General features: G+C 36.7%; 2 long non-coding RNA genes across 2 annotated transcripts; one reads left to right on the top strand and one right to left on the bottom strand.

Moving 5' to 3' along the window:
• Positions 1-2,055: 2,055 nt before the first annotated feature.
• Positions 2,056-4,531, bottom strand: LOC131019465 (uncharacterized). Its single transcript, XR_009100265.1, has 3 exons — positions 4,397-4,531; positions 2,910-2,985; positions 2,056-2,316 (listed from the first exon to the last, which is right to left on the bottom strand). It is a non-coding gene; the product is annotated as an uncharacterized LOC131019465 (long non-coding RNA).
• Positions 4,532-7,008: 2,477 nt separating this feature from the next.
• Positions 7,009-9,544, top strand: LOC131019463 (uncharacterized). Its single transcript, XR_009100263.1, has 3 exons — positions 7,009-7,204; positions 8,615-8,690; positions 9,284-9,544. It is a non-coding gene; the product is annotated as an uncharacterized LOC131019463 (long non-coding RNA).
• The last annotated feature ends 2,941 nt before the right edge of the window (positions 9,545-12,485 follow it).

The following is a 12,485-nucleotide window of genomic DNA, read 5'->3' as shown; positions in this document are numbered from 1 at the left end:
GTCCCCGTTGTCCTCCAGGACCCTGATTTTGTCGCTGCTGATTTCTGGGGTTTTGCTGTTGAGGTGCTCCTTCGTTCTTCTTCGGACATACTGAAGCATAGTGCCCAGTTTCCCCACATCTATAGCAGATATTCATTCCTTTCAGACATTCCCCCGAATGAGGTCGCTGACACTTTGGGCAGAGTGTTCGTCCCATTGTTTGCGGCTGTTGGTTCTGACGTTGATTCTGATTTTGGTTAGCAACCCATGGTTTCTTCCCATTTCCATTTCCAGAGTTTCCTCCAGTTCCTTCGTTCCACTTCCTTTTTCCTTTACCACCATCTTGAGGTGGTACGAATCCAGACTGTCCCGGAGCTTTCCCTTTTTCCTTTGGTAGCAATGACTCAATGGTAAGAGCCCTGCTCAAAGTTTGTGCGTAGGTGAGACCTCCCTGGCTTGCTAGGGAGATTGATATCTCGTGGCGCAGTCCATTCCTGAATTTTTCTGCACGCTTCTCATCAGTGTCCACCAGCGTCGGAGCATATCTTGATAGCTGATTGAAGGCTCTATCGTACTCAGTAACTGTCCCAGCCCTCTGCTTCAAATTCCAGAACTCATTCTGCTTCTTCTGTCTATAGCATCCCGGTATGTATTTCTCATATAATTCAGTCTTGAAATCTTCCCAAGTGAAATTTTCCCACTGTTCCTCAGTCATTGTGCGCCTCACCGATTCCCACCAGAAGTCGGCTTCGTCCACCAGTTGGTAGGTTGCACAAGTTACTTTGTCTTCGTCATCGCAACGGATGTAGTTAAAGATACGCTCTATGGCCCTAACCCACTTTTCGGCGTCTGTTGGATCGCCCAGCCCGTCAAATGTTGGAGGTTTTTCCTTGCGAAACTTCTCTTCAGCAGTACGATTTGGTGCTACTTGTTGGATTGGCTCTTCAGGGATGAATCCCCTGCCGCGTCCACGACCACGACCACGTCCTCGTCCCCTACCGCGTCTTCTTGGTGCGTCTTCCATTCTGATTTATGAACGAAAATAACACAAAAGTGAGACTTATTCTGCATGCATGCATACATATATACATACATAGATATACTTAAGGTATATTACTTCTATAGTGTAACCCTATGAAAGGCTAACTCTATGGGGAAACTGATCTATCTGGGTGGAATACTCAAGTGAATCCTTAATCTTATCTCATTGCTTCTACGTTATAACATATCTATGTTAAACGTTTCTATCTTACCAGTCCTTACTTAAATCGATCAAGCGGGGCTATCACGACTAACATTCCCAAGACATTCTTGGGTGGTACTCAAACAGTTGTAAGAGTTCTTATTATTCTGATCGTATAGGCAGTGAACCTAAAACAATAACATAACTTTCTTATTCGTTCATTCTCTTTGAAACCTGAAACATGTGGACATTTAATGTCACATGAAACTTTTCTATTGCCGGAAAGATTCAAAGAATCTAACTCGACCATACATCTGGTATTCGTGAAAAGCTCGATAGTCCTAAACACGACTTTACTTCATTTTATCGTTAAGGGCTCGGGTTGTCCCAAACACGATACTGACTTATCTTATCGTTAAGGGCTCGGGTTGTCCCAAACACGATACTTAGCTGGTTATATGAGTCGGAGACTCAAAATAACTATATGAAAGCAATTAGCAATTCATAACTTATAGCATATGGAAAGCGTTAAGCAATTCACATAGCATCATTTACTGAAGCGCGCACTTCTTGAAAACTCTAAAACATTTAATAACTTTGAAACTTTTAAATCGTACCTTTTTCCTGCGGCAGTGTGACGGCGAGCTGAGGTTCAACAACTTTCTTAGAAGTCTAGAGGTACTATTCTAGACTCGACATTTAAAAACTTATGGTTATCAGAAACATGAAAGAAAACTCATGCTCTGATACCATTCTGTCACACCCCAATTCTTGAAGGAATAAACTATAACTGGGGTACGACTAAAATCATATAAATGAACAAGGGAAGAACCTTGTGAAATTCAGATAATAGAATAAAATGTTGGGCAATGCCCTTTGAATGAAGAAAGATAGAAATCAAGTGATACTAATCAATCAACAACATTCAAAGCCTTAGGATCACAAGTTCGGTTTCATGCTTCCGATAACCAACGTTAAATAACATAGAGCTAGAAGTTGAGAGTTTAAGCTCGATAAAAACATAATTCAGAATTTAACATAAAAGTCTTAAGTTGGAGAAACAAAAGACAAATAAATGCTAGTGCAATAGCGGAAGACAAAATACGGAGTTGAACCCTAGCCTCAGCTCTGCCCCGTCATCACCAGCCATTAACCTTAAAACATTTGAAAGAAATTTTGGGCTAAGTACTAATGTACTTAGTGGGCTGCAACTTTTAAAGTATTTCATAATCTGAAGAACAGTTTATCCAATCTTACTGACATGACATAGAAGGTTTTAAAGAGAAATAACTTCTATGCATGTTAAAACATTTTCATATATATATACTTAATTATTTTGCGCGCGTTTGCACACTCCATTCTGTTACTCGCTGTGATCCCGGACCTCTAGCCACCGACGGATCTCTGTCTCCCGCTGACTTGAACTGAGGGCGTAACCCAGCCAAGTATAATAAACCTCGGAAATTAATCCAGACAGGCCTATCATTTCTATGCTCCGGAACACATCCCGTCAAGCACCCTTATAACGCCTCTGGTTAGTGCCCGATGGAGATCAACCCACCGAGTCAGCTAACAAGTGTACACAATTCTCAAACAACGTGTTAGGTCATAAGAGAACCTCAATTGATTAACTGTACGAGCCTTAAACATGGTAGAGTGCACAAAAATATTTTATTGGATAAACAGTTTATATTACACGAATATTTAAGCTCAATAGCTAAATCATACATTTGAAAAATAAGCCCACCTGTATAGGCAAAGCCTGTCGTTTAACCTTATCTCTGAATCGGAATAGCAGTGCTAGTCCTCCTGATGCTCAAAGCCTACAAGAAATCTATTCTCAATAGGTCTCCTTGAATTCTAATCTTAAATCATGGTATAGTGCTTAATATTCTATGATTCACTTAGCCGGGTTTTCAAAATTCAATGAATAAATAATTGAAAATATTTTTCTTGAGTTAAGAACACCAACAATATTCTTACTCATCTTTCTTTAATAATTGGAATTATAAATAAAACCAATTAGATCATAAATATTTCTATTGCAAAATATAATGCAAATCATATCATGCTTAGCATATAATAAGTAATTTACTTAAAATATGCACATAATAATAATATAATATTATTATGAAAACTAGTCTTTGAAAATAATTAATCAAACTAATTAATAGTTCAATTAATTATAATAGGGTAGCCCAATTAATTAATTAAATTAATCAAGACAGCCCAAAGTTTAAAATAATAACTGACCCAAATGATATTTAAAATAAGATCCAGCTGAATTAAACTAATCAGCCCAACTGATAAATAAAATAAAGGCCCAATTGTTAATAAAATAAAAACCGGCCCAACTGATAATAAAATTTCGCAGCCCAAAACTTAATTAAACCCCGGCCCAACACCCAAGCCCACTCCCCAACCAAGCCCAACCCCAAAGCCCAACCCTCACCCTAGCCCAACACCTCCATCCTCTTATCTCCCTCATCAGCCGCACACACACACTATCACATATCTCAACCTCTCTCTCCCAAGGCTCTGTCCCCCTCTCTCTCTCGCGGTTCACGCCACCACCCCCTTCTCCCTCATCCTCACTCATCAAACCGGCGAGGCAGCCGCTCCTCCTTCCGGCGAGGCAGCCGCTTCTCTCTCCTGGAACTCCGGCGTCCGCTTGGACTTCCCCCCCCCTTCACTCAAACTGGCTGACAACGGCAGCAAATGAGACGGGCTGCCGCCGTGCCTTGCCATCTCCCTCGAGTCTCTCTCTCTCCTCGGCCCGACAGCAGCGGGGAGAGCCGCCGTGCCGTAGCTCCTCCTCTCACAGACAGCGTGCCAGCAGCAGGGGAGCCACCGCCGCCGACCACAGTCGTCTCTCCTCGACAACGGTGAAGACCACCGCCGCCGCCTGAGTTTTCCCGACTCAAGCTCTCCAAGCACTCAGATTCGACAGCAACAAATAAAGTTCAAGACTTCTTTCTTTTCTTTGAAAACAGAAATCCATGTACAAATGAATAGATCGTGTATAACGAAATGAAATCTGTACAATTAGATTTTGTTCGAAAACCTTGGCTTAATTCACATGAGTATGAGTGATGTATATACGTATATGTGTACATGAATGTTGGTGTTCTTTTGGTCTGTTGCTCATTACAGAATTGATAAGGGTGATGAATTGAAATTCATGATGCTAACCGTGAATAAGAAAAAAAAATGGGTAGAGGTTAGCGGCCTGACCTGCTGTTGAATGAATCGAGCTATGTTGCTGCTCACTTGAATTTTTTGCTGTGGAGAAAAGAAGTATGAAAATTCTGGATATTGAGAATGCCAACTGAAATTGGCTTGAACGTGCTTAAGAATTGAAATTTGACAGCCTGCCTGGAAAGTGAAATTTGGGGCTGGTAGGGTGGCTTGAACGTGCTTAAGAATTGAAATTTGACAGCCTGCCTGGAAAGTGAAATTTGGGGCTGGTAGGGTGGCTGGAAAGAGTGTAGACAGCCTGCTAAATTTGGGGCTGGAAAGAGTGTAGACAGCTTGCCTTTAGGCATGGCTTAAAGCTTAAAGCTTAAAGCTGATTTTGGGGGTTGTTTAAAAAGATAAGGTATGGTGTAGGGTGTAGTGTTGATTGGACTAATAAAATCTCTCAGGATAAAATATCGGGATTGTAATAATACTTCAGGGTTTGCTAAATAAATAGCTCGTGAAAATACTTGAATGCTAAATTAAATAAGTATGCAATGCATATAAATTCAATAACTAAATTTACAAATATTTTTGTAAATCATTTTTGTTGGAATTAAAAATAAATTCATTTTCTTTTATCCGGCGTGAATCAACTTAATATCTAAGTTCAAAAATTATTCTAAACTTAGCAAAAAAGGAACGGGGTATTACATCCCTCCCTCCTTAAAAAAAATTTCGTCCCCGAAATTACATACCTTAGTAATCTAGCTGGGGATACTTGACTTTCATTGAATCTTCAAGTTCCCATGTGGCCTCTTCCATCCCGTGATGGTTCCACTTCACTTTAACAAGAACGATGTTCTTGTTACGTAAAACTTGAACCTTGCGATCAAGTATCTGGACTGGTTTCTCTTCATAACTTAAGTCCTGGGCTAGGACCACTTCATCATGCTTAATCACATGTTTTGGATCAAACACATACTTTCTTAACTGAGAGACATGAAACACATTGTGTACGTCTCCAATACTGGGCGGCAATGCCAACCTATAGGCTACAGGGCCTATCTTATCTAGGATCTCAAAAGGTCCTATAAAACGGGGTCGTAACTTGCCCCTCTTTCCGAAACGTATAACTCCCTTTGAGGGAGAAACTTTGAGGAAAACTCGATCCCCAACATTGAATTCTAACTCCGATCGGCGTTTATCGGCGTAAGACTTTTGTCTATCTTGAGCTTCTTTGATTCTTTGCTTGATGTGGTCGACCTTCTCAACCATCTGTTGGACCAGTTCAGGACCTAACAACTTTCTCTCGCCCACCTCATCCCAGTAAAGTGGCGATCGACATTTTCGGCCATACAAAGCCTCATATGGAGCCATTCCAATTGTTGCTTGATAACTGTTGTTATAAGCAAATTCTATAAGAGGTAACAAATCCTCCCAACTTCCACCTTTAGCTATCAATGCAGCAACACAACCCGATACTGTTGTTATAAGCAAATTCTAGAAGATATGCTGCGAACGATTGTCACAGACAAAGGTGGAAGTTGGGAGGATTTGTTACCTCTTATAGAATTTGCTTATAACAACAGTTATCAAGCAACAATTGGAATGGCTCCATATGAGGCTTTGTATGGCCGAAAATGTCGATCGCCACTTTACTGGGATGAGGTGGGCGAGAGAAAGTTGTTAGGTCCTGAACTGGTCCAACAGATGGTTGAGAAGGTCGACCACATCAAGCAAAGAATCAAAGAAGCTCAAGATAGACAAAAGTCTTACGCCGATAAACGCCGATCGGAGTTAGAATTCAATGTTGGGGATCGAGTTTTCCTCAAAGTTTCTCCCTCAAAGGGAGTTATACGTTTCGGAAAGAGGGGCAAGTTACGACCCCGTTTTATAGGACCTTTTGAGATCCTAGATAAGATAGGCCCTGTAGCCTATAGGTTGGCATTGCCGCCCAGTATTGGAGACGTACACAATGTGTTTCATGTCTCTCAGTTAAGAAAGTATGTGTTTGATCCAAAACATGTGATTAAGCATGATGAAGTGGTCCTAGCCCAGGACTTAAGTTATGAAGAGAAACCAGTCCAGATACTTGATCGCAAGGTTCAAGTTTTACGTAACAAGAACATCGTTCTTGTTAAAGTGAAGTGGAACCATCACGGGATGGAAGAGGCCACATGGGAACTTGAAGATTCAATGAAAGTCAAGTATCCCCAGCTAGATTACTAAGGTATGTAATTTCGGGGACGAAATTTTTTTTAAGGAGGGAGGGATGTAATACCCCGTTCCTTTTTTGCTAAGTTTAGAATAATTTTTGAACTTAGATATTAAGTTGATTCACGCCGGATAAAAGAAAATGAATTTATTTTTAATTCCAACAAAAATGATTTACAAAAATATTTGTAAATTTAGTTATTGAATTTATATGCATTGCATACTTATTTAATTTAGCATTCAAGTATTTTCACGAGCTATTTATTTAGCAAACCCTGAAGTATTATTACAATCCCGATATTTTATCCTGAGGGATTTTATTAGTCCAATCAACACTACACCCTACACCATACCTTATCTTTTTAAACAACCCCCAAAATCAGCTTTAAGCTTTAAGCTTTAAGCCATGCCTAAAGGCAAGCTGTCTACACTCTTTCCAGCCCCAAATTTAGCAGGCTGTCTACACTCTTTCCAGCCACCCTACCAGCCCCAAATTTCACTTTCCAGGCAGGCTGTCAAATTTCAATTCTTAAGCACGTTCAAGCCAATTTCAGTTGGCATTCTCAATATCCAGAATTTTCATACTTCTTTTCTCCACAGCAAAAAATTCAAGTGAGCAGCAACATAGCTCGATTCATTCAACAGCAGGTCAGGCCGCTAACCTCTACCCATTTTTTTTCTTATTCACGGTTAGCATCATGAATTTCAATTCATCACCCTTATCAATTCTGTAATGAGCAACAGACCAAAAGAACACCAACATTCATGTACACATATACGTATATACATCACTCATACTCATGTGAATTAAGCCAAGGTTTTCGAACAAAATCTAATTGTACAGATTTCATTTCGTTATACACGATCTATTCATTTGTACATGGATTTCTGTTTTCAAAGAAAAGAAAGAAGTCTTGAACTTTATTTGTTGCTGTCGAATCTGAGTGCTTGGAGAGCTTGAGTCGGGAAAACTCAGGCGGCGGCGGTGGTCTTCACCGTTGTCGAGGAGAGACGACTGTGGTCGGCGGCGGTGGCTCCCCTGCTGCTGGCACGCTGTCTGTGAGAGGAGGAGCTACGGCACGGCGGCTCTCCCCGCTGCTGTCGGGCCGAGGAGAGAGAGAGACTCGAGGGAGATGGCAAGGCACGGCGGCAGCCCGTCTCATTTGCTGCCGTTGTCAGCCAGTTTGAGTGAAGGGGGGGGGAAGTCCAAGCGGACGCCGGAGTTCCAGGAGAGAGAAGCGGCTGCCTCGCCGGAAGGAGGAGCGGCTGCCTCGCCGGTTTGATGAGTGAGGATGAGGGAGAAGGGGGTGGTGGCGTGAACCGCGAGAGAGAGAGGGGGACAGAGCCTTGGGAGAGAGAGGTTGAGATATGTGATAGTGTGTGTGTGCGGCTGATGAGGGAGATAAGAGGATGGAGGTGTTGGGCTAGGGTGAGGGTTGGGCTTTGGGGTTGGGCTTGGTTGGGGAGTGGGCTTGGGTGTTGGGCTGGGGTTTAATTAAGTTTTGGGCTGCGAAATTTTATTATCAGTTGGGCCGGTTTTTATTTTATTAACAATTGGGCCTTTATTTTATTTATCAGTTGGGCTGATTAGTTTAATTCAGCTGGATCTTATTTTAAATATCATTTGGGTCAGTTATTATTTTAAACTTTGGGCTGTCTTGATTAATTTAATTAATTAATTGGGCTACCCTATTATAATTAATTGAACTATTAATTAGTTTGATTAATTATTTTCAAAGACTAGTTTTCATAATAATATTATATTATTATTATGTGCATATTTTAAGTAAATTACTTATTATATGCTAAGCATGATATGATTTGCATTATATTTTGCAATAGAAATATTTATGATCTAATTGGTTTTATTTATAATTCCAATTATTAAAGAAAGATGAGTAAGAATATTGTTGGTGTTCTTAACTCAAGAAAAATATTTTCAATTATTTATTCATTGAATTTTGAAAACCCGGCTAAGTGAATCATAGAATATTAAGCACTATACCATGATTTAAGATTAGAATTCAAGGAGACCTATTGAGAATAGATTTCTTGTAGGCTTTGAGCATCAGGAGGACTAGCACTGCTATTCCGATTCAGAGATAAGGTTAAACGACAGGCTTTGCCTATACAGGTGGGCTTATTTTTCAAATGTATGATTTAGCTATTGAGCTTAAATATTCGTGTAATATAAACTGTTTATCCAATAAAATATTTTTGTGCACTCTACCATGTTTAAGGCTCGTACAGTTAATCAATTGAGGTTCTCTTATGACCTAACACGTTGTTTGAGAATTGTGTACACTTGTTAGCTGACTCGGTGGGTTGATCTCCATCGGGCACTAACCAGAGGCGTTATAAGGGTGCTTGACGGGATGTGTTCCGGAGCATAGAAATGATAGGCCTGTCTGGATTAATTTCCGAGGTTTATTATACTTGGCTGGGTTACGCCCTCAGTTCAAGTCAGCGGGAGACAGAGATCCGTCGGTGGCTAGAGGTCCGGGATCACAGCGAGTAACAGAATGGAGTGTGCAAACGCGCGCAAAATAATTAAGTATATATATATGAAAATGTTTTAACATGCATAGAAGTTATTTCTCTTTAAAACCTTCTATGTCATGTCAGTAAGATTGGATAAACTGTTCTTCAGATTATGAAATACTTTAAAAGTTGCAGCCCACTAAGTACATTAGTACTTAGCCCAAAATTTCTTTCAAATGTTTTCAGGTTAATGGCTGGTGATGACGGGGCAGAGCTGAGGCTAGGGTTCAACTCCGTATTTTGTCTTCCGCTATTGCACTAGCATTTATTTGTCTTTTGTTTCTCCAACTTAAGACTTTTATGTTAAATTCTGAATTATGTTTTTATCGAGCTTAAACTCTCAACTTCTAGCTCTATGTTATTTAACGTTGGTTATCGGAAGCATGAAACCGAACTTGTGATCCTAAGGCTTTGAATGTTGTTGATTGATTAGTATCACTTGATTTCTATCTTTCTTCATTCAAAGGGCATTGCCCAACATTTTATTCTATTATCTGAATTTCACAAGGTTCTTCCCTTGTTCATTTATATGATTTTAGTCGTACCCCAGTTATAGTTTATTCCTTCAAGAATTGGGGTGTGACAAATAATAATAATAATAATAATAGATAAAGTTATGAAATTAGTAATGCATAAATGAAAAATCTTTATATATATAAAAAGCAAAGTAAATGTAATTTAATTCAATTACAAGGGTGTAATTGGAATTTATGGGAAAAAATTAGAATCACCACTAAACCACTTAAAATTAGTTGATTGCAAAACTGCCGGCAGTTTAATTCCTCTAAACAAAATAAGGTAGTTCAATATCTCATACAACAAAACTAATTCAATTTCATAAAAGTAATTCAATATTATCAATATTAAATGTTTTCCTTTTTCAAAAAGGTAATATATATATATATATATTACATAATTGAACATTTTTATTACGCCCCAAAGTGTTCTCTCTCTCTCTATACATGTTGAACTAATTCAACATTAAAATAATATTTTTAATGAATTAATTGAATATTAAGTATATATTTAATTATATATACGTACACGTTATCAAGCATAGTCATTTACTTATAAATTTGATGTACATCTACTTATTATACACAAGTTTATAAAATCATTTTTATCCAATAAATAATACCAAAATCAAATCAATTATGAATTATATATCGTCGAAAATTGTTAGTGCCCGTATTCTACTATTTCAATATTAATATTAAATTATATATATGGACATACTGATTATTAAATTCAAAATAATTAAAGTACATATATTTATATATAATATCCCTACTTTTGTATATAGTGACTCGCTTCACCATTTTGTATATATAATATATAAGCCTATATATGATAAATTACTAAAATATTCCTAAAATTACATAGAGTTAACTAACCAAAATAGAAAAAAAATAGTAATAATTATTATGTAATTAAAATTTTAACATATGTTAAAAAAAATAATGAAATTAAAAGTCAAATATAGATGATTATGCATAAGTTACCACATAAAATTTAAAAATTAAGTCGAATTTGCAAATACTTTATATGCATAAGTTACCACATAAAATTTAAAAAAATTAGTTGAATTTGCAAAATATGCATAAGTTCGTGATTTATTTCACAATTAACTTTCTAATACCATTGATTTGTTCAGAATTACTTTTGTTAAATAAAATAATTTTATTTTCTAATGCATGTCTTTTAGTAGTATATCATAACAATTATCTTTACGGGTATAAAAATAAGTTTCTATATCTTTTGATTATTAACATTTCAAAATTATCTTGATTTATCTAACTAATTTTTTTAATCTATATAAGTTTATATTTTGTTATTTGCTATTATTTTATATCTATAAATATTAAATTTAAAATTCAATAGTATTATATTAATAATTATAAAGTGTTTCATATATATTGTGTGATGTATCGTGATAATCCCTATGCATTTTTATTTTTTTTATAAAACCAAATGACATTTTGTATAAAAATAAATGATACATTACAAATTATATTTTTAATACATGCAAATGACACATCTAATTATAAAAAAGGATAATTTTCTTAGATGCAAATGATCTTTCTTCCCATGTGATATTCTTTTATAAAAGCAAATAATATTTTATATAAAAAATGATAAACATTAGAAATGATAATTTTAATGCATACATATAACACTTTTAAAAACAAAAAATGATATTGTGTCCGATTGGGGTTGGGGGTGGGGGGGGGGGGGGGGAGGGGAGTGGGAGGGTTGGGCCCAGTGCGGGCGCGAGTTTGCCAAAATTAAATATAAAGCTCCAAAAAGATATATATGATATTTTTAAATTTTTCACATTTTCATTATTATTTAATAAAAGTATTATATTTGAAAATCTTTGTATTTATTAATAAAATATTTAAGTTTACAACACATAATATTCTTCGCACATTGTACATGAGGTGTTTAACGGACGTTTGGGGGAGGGGTTTAATTGCAACGAAATTGGACATAGGGAGGCTTGATTGATGCATTGTCGAGTATATAGGGCTAAACATCGTAGAGGTCTCATGTAAGATGTTTAATTGCTACTTTTCCCCAAAAATTGCAACACTTTCCATTTTAAGACATGGTCCCACATCTTTTCTTTATCTTTTATCCTTACTAATATCATTTATTTACAAAAATATCATCCTTAATTTAATCTCAACCTTTTATTTCTTAAAATGGTAGGATCCTTTTTTTATTAAAAATTGTGCCCATCAAAAGTGTCGTACTTACGGAGAAAGTATATTATATGTGTAACTCACCTGAGTCTAAAATTATAATCACCGCGCAATGCGCGGGTGATACACTAGTTTACATAAAGAACAATAGAGGATATGGTGTTAGATTACATTAGAAATCTTTAATTATGTATTAAATTTACAATAATCTCAATCGAGTGAAGAATTCATATAATCACCTCATTTTACATTGATTTTTTTTATAAGGTTTCACGAAAATAAAACTTATACAAGAAGAAACTCTTGCTCTCCAAATTAAAAATTATTTAATTGACGGAATGATTGAGATTAATACAATTTGAATTGCTCCAAGCGAGATGATTCTCGAAATCCAATTAAATGATGATACTTACAAGTTAAATTTGTTCTTTCAAACTCCAAACGAGATGATTCTTGAAACCTAATTATAATATTTGAAGCTAATAATGCATAAAAGTTTGTCAAGATTTTTTCAAGTTCCATACAAAATGATGTTTACAAGTTAGTTATGATATTAGAAGCTCCAAATCATACAATCTCACAAGTCAAATTTGATTTTTAAACCTCCAAATAGTGATGTTAAAAAAATTGACGCATAAAAATTCATTTTTTGTATTTTAAGGTCTAGACGAAATGATGCTCAA

Source organism: Salvia miltiorrhiza, chromosome 4 (assembly GCF_028751815.1).
Source record: "Salvia miltiorrhiza cultivar Shanhuang (shh) chromosome 4, IMPLAD_Smil_shh, whole genome shotgun sequence".
Lineage (NCBI taxonomy): Eukaryota > Viridiplantae > Streptophyta > Magnoliopsida > Lamiales > Lamiaceae > Salvia > Salvia miltiorrhiza.
This window is presented reverse-complemented; position numbering and strand designations above follow the sequence as displayed.